We start from the raw sequence: 5,057 nt of genomic DNA on the forward strand, positions 1-5,057 counted from the left end.
GTCCACCAACTGTATTTACAATATGTTCATCTGTCATAGGAGGTAATAAAATAAGCAGAAATGTAAAGCAAATAAATAATGAATAAAAGGAAATGATCCTATTTAAGTGATAAAATTGAAATGAATCAGCAAAGACTGTGTTTTAGTGATTTCTCTGAATTCATGTCATTGAGAGGGAGATAATAAATGCAATTTAACTATTTAAATCAGCTATTGGCAGGTGACAAATATGAAAGAGTCAAATTATATTGAGCTCAGAAGTGAACTGGAAGATATATTTATTTGTTGTTCATTTATTAAATTCTTTAAGAATTAATTAGATTATGGGCAAAGAATTTTTCTTTTTAATTTAAATTTTTCATTCAATATATTTTGGTCATGTTTTCCTCTCCCATAGCTGTATATAATCTCTACTCAACCAATTTTATATTCTCTATCTATATCTAATCAATATCTATATTTTTATCTATATCTATCTATCTACCTACCTCTATCTTTCCCTCATAAAACCTCACAAAACAAAAACCAAACCATTCAAATGAAAAGCAATAGAAAAACAATTTAAGAAAAATCCCCAAATAAACAAAAATTTCACAAAAATCTATGGAGTTCAATTTGTGTAGACAAGATACTACTGTGCATGGTACCTGCTCTGGTGTGTGGTTGATATATCCTGGGAGATTACATTGGAGAAAAATGTTATCTTTTCCAGTGTGTGTCATTTACAGATAACTTCTTGTTTATAAGTCAGAGTGTGTGTCTACTTTCCCATCTTCATGTTAGGGACCCTTTTGGCTGGAACTTTTGCATGCTACCATAGTCTCCGTGGGTTGATATATATAAGATTTGTTGTATCTGGAAGTATCTGTTTCCTTAGAGTCATTCATCTGCTCAGGCTCTTATAATCTTCCCACATCTTCTACATAGTTCCTTCAGCCCTATGGGGAAAAGTTTGATGGAGACATTCCACTTAGGACAAGGTGCTCCAAAGTGTTTTACTCTCTGATGAGTACTGATGAATACCACTTCTAAATTACATGTATTACATTTTAGATTTAATAACATTTGAACATGTATGTAGCAAACACATTAAATTAGCATTCAAAACCCTGGCTTTAGTAAAGAATCTTTCCAAACAATTTGTTAATTCAATGAATGTCTATATCCTATGTTCATACTTCTTAATTTCCAGTTCACTATTATCATATTCCCTTTCTTTCTCATTGCCACAGAACATCAAGTGGCTGTGAGATGACAATGATGAAGAACAGGACAGAAGTGACACAGTTCATCCTCATGGGACTGACCAATGACCCTGACCTGCAGCTTCCCCTCTTCATCACCTTCCTCCTCATATACATCATAACCCTCATGGGGAACCTGGGAATGATCTTATTGATTCTCTTGGATTCTCGGCTCCATACCCCCATGTATTTTTTCCTTGGTAACTTGTCCCTCGTTGACTTTGGTTACTCTTCAGCTGTCACTCCCAAAGTCATGACTGGACTCCCTAATTGGAGACAAGATCATGTCTTACAATGACTGTGCTACTCAGATGTTCTTTTTTGCAGCCTTTGCTACTGTGGAAAATTTCTTGTTGGCCTCAATGGCCTATGATCGCTATGTAGCAGTGTGCAAGCCCCTACACTATGCCAGCTCCATGAATACAAGTATGTGTGTGTATCTGATTATGGGCTGCTATGTCCTTGGTTTGTTGAATGTCTCAGTCTACACTGGGGATACATTCAATCTCTCCTTCTGTAAGTCTAATGTGGTTCATCATTTTTTCTGTGATATGCCAGCGGTCATGGCTCTCGCTTGCTCTGATAGACATGTTAATGAGCTGGTTCTTATTTGTCTAGCTAGCTTCAATATATTCTTTGCTCTCATAATAATATTAGTGTCCTATATTATGATTTTCATAATGATCTTAAAGATGAACTCAGGATCAGGGCATCACAAGGCTATATCTACTTGTGCCTCCCACTTCACTGCAGTTTCTATTTTCTATGGAACTATAATCTTCATGTATTTGCAGCCCAGCTCTAGACATGTAATGGATACTGACAAAATTGTGTCTGTGTTCTACACCATGGTCATCCCTATGCTGAACCCTCTAGTTTACAGCCTGAGAAACAAAGAGGTCAAGCGGGCATTCAGAAAAATGATTCTAAAGGAAAAATAATCATTATGATTATAATATTAAATAGTTTGATATATAGATGATTAAAATTCATTTTTATCAGATCTTCTGTATGTACTTGATTGTGTTTTAATCATAAGAGTTCAAGTTCTGACTTCTTATTCATGCCTCTGCATAACATTTTTTTTTGGGTCTCAAAGAACATTATATTTATAAGCATAATGTATCAATAGGAATATTTTTGGTTTTTGAATTAGATATGTCAAAAACATTTTTGCCATTATTAATAATTTCAATTATTTCTTATCACTTTCTTCTTCTGCTGTATCATGATAGTTAATCTTTATTGTCAATTTTACTAGAGTTTTAATCTCCATTGAAATATACTTCTAGAGATGCCCAGTAGGGTGTTTCTATGTTTGCTGTATTTTATTGCAGCAGCCATAAGAATAATGAAAGTTTATTATGGGGTATATGTTGGGAGAATTTATTGTTAAAAAGTTCTATTCCCAAAATTGTCTTTACTTGAACACTTTTCCTTGCTAACTTAATTTCTATATTTTTTGAAATTAGTTTTGTATATATTCAGAAATATACATGCAGATATGCACATGCACACACACAAGCACATGCACACTCGTGCACACACACACACACACACACACACACACACACACACACACACACACACTCCACACTTAGGAATTTATGCTTTTTTCTGTTATCTATCATGATGCTCCTCAGGTTGTTTAGAATATTCTGCTATAGGGCCATCTGTATTTCTGGACTCAAAATTACAAATTTCAGATCATTTGATAGATTACTTCATAGAGCAAGCCAAAATGAAAAATATATTGACTATATAACCTTCAGAGATCATATAGGTATTATTAAACTTCTTGTGTAAGAAAGACCAATTTTAACAATTTATCAAATATTTTTAAAGGGCTGTGCCACGATGTCCCATACTATTGTTTTTCTAGAAATTCATTGAGATAGAAGACCTTTTAATATTCCTTGAACTGACTTTATGCAATCTGTCACTACATGCCCTACCTCTAAGTCTACAGAAGTTTTTACATCTAGATTACAAGGTTCATTTAGCAAAATGTTATAATGCACTGGACTTGTATATAATTTTGTGCATAGGGAGAATGGTTAATTTCCTGAGACATAATCACCCATGTGTAAAAGCTGACACTGTAGCTAAATAGGACATTGTGGGAGCATTACCAGGAGAAGTCAAAATATCTTCTTTTAGTATTCATTGTCAACGATGAACAAAATCATTTGCTATCAATATATCTGTGAACCAAGTACCAGAATGAGTATTAATTAATAAAATGATGAAACCATAGCTCACATAGTAGCTTTAATTTGAGTCAACTGCTAATTAAATTAAGCTTAATAATTCTCTGTTAAATTCCAACATCCACTTTTTTTTCCTGCAGAGAGCAAGAGAATGAGCTAAAATAGTACATAGTAAGGTTAAATATCCAATCATCTTTCAAAATCTAAAGAGTAGCACAATTTCTACAATCTTCTCATAATATTATATTGTTTTTGGTTTGCTGTTTATCAGATGTTTATCAGTGGCAGTTCTAGTGTCTTCTCCTTGTCCTTTACCACAATTTTTTAATAGCTTTGGAAGGGTCATGTAAACAAGTCAAAAATGCCATTTGCAGAGGTGAACTGTTTCAAATATGTACTCTGGATTTCATGAAATAATTATTAGATTGGTTGGTGATTAGGTGGATTCATCAGGAGGCAAGCCTAGGACAAGTCTGTGTCTATCACTTGGCCTCTATAAAAGCCTACATTTAACTGGTGTAGCACAATGGAAATCTTATTTTAAAATTAGTCTCAGTTGAGAGAAATGACTGGTAGTATCTCCAAATTTTTTTTATCTGTTTTATTTACTTCAAAGTTACCCTCATAAATGATCATAAAAATCCTTGCAATGTTTCTAACAATGATTTAGAAAAAAGTTAGATAGTGAATTTGAGTCTTTTAAAATTAATTTTTATTTAAATTGCAAACAATTTTATTGTACATACCAATCTTAGTTCCTACTCCCAACCATCCTCCCATTCCCTCCACCAATCCCTTAACACTCCCCCATCCACTCCTCAGGAAGGATGAAGCCTCCCATAGGTGATCATCAAAGTCTATTACATCATTTGGGACAGGGCCAAGACCCTCCCACATGTATCTAGCCTGAGAGAATATCCCTTGATAGGGTATGGGATCCCAGAGCCCATTTGGGCACTAAGGATGAATGCTGGTTCAACTGATACAGGCCCCAGATATTGTTCTAACCACCCCCAACTCACACCCAGTTTTAGCTGGCCTGGTTTTGGTGTTATGCTGGTTTCCCAGCTAGACTTAGGGTTCATGAGCTTCTACTTGTTCAGGTCAGGTGTTTTGGTCGGTTTCCCCAGCAAGGTCTTGATCCCTTTGCTCATCATTCTTCCTTCTCTACAATTGGATTCCAAGAGTTCAGCTTGGAGCTTAGCTGTGGATCTCTGCTTTGGCTTCAATCGGTTACTGGATGAAGGCAATAGGATGGCGTTTAAGGTTGTCATCAATTTCATTATGGGCAAAGGGAATTCAAGGTAGCCTCCCCATTGCTGCTTAGATTCTTAGTTGGGTTCCTCATTGTGGATCCCTGGAGATTTCCATAGTTCCATGTTTCTTGTTAAGCCCATAATGGCTCCATCTATTAAGGTATCACTTCCCTTGCTGTCTTTCTCTGTTCTTTCTGCAACTCAACCTTCCTTATTCCTCAAGTTCTTCTCCTCCCTCCTCTTTCTCTTACCTCTTTCCCCCATCCCCTATGCTCCCAATTTACTCAGGATGTCTTGCCCCTTTATCTTTTCCTCCTTGTTCCCTAGCTTCTCTGGGGTTGCAGATT

General features: G+C 35.6%; 1 pseudogene; it reads left to right on the forward strand.

Moving 5' to 3' along the window:
- The first annotated feature begins 1,251 nt into the window (after positions 1-1,251).
- On the forward strand, positions 1,252-2,185 carry LOC127227781 (olfactory receptor 5B3-like; annotated as a pseudogene).
- The last annotated feature ends 2,872 nt before the right edge of the window (positions 2,186-5,057 follow it).

Source organism: Phodopus roborovskii, unplaced genomic scaffold, assembly GCF_943737965.1.
Source record: "Phodopus roborovskii unplaced genomic scaffold, PHOROB, whole genome shotgun sequence".
Taxonomy (NCBI): Eukaryota; Metazoa; Chordata; class Mammalia; order Rodentia; family Cricetidae; genus Phodopus; species Phodopus roborovskii.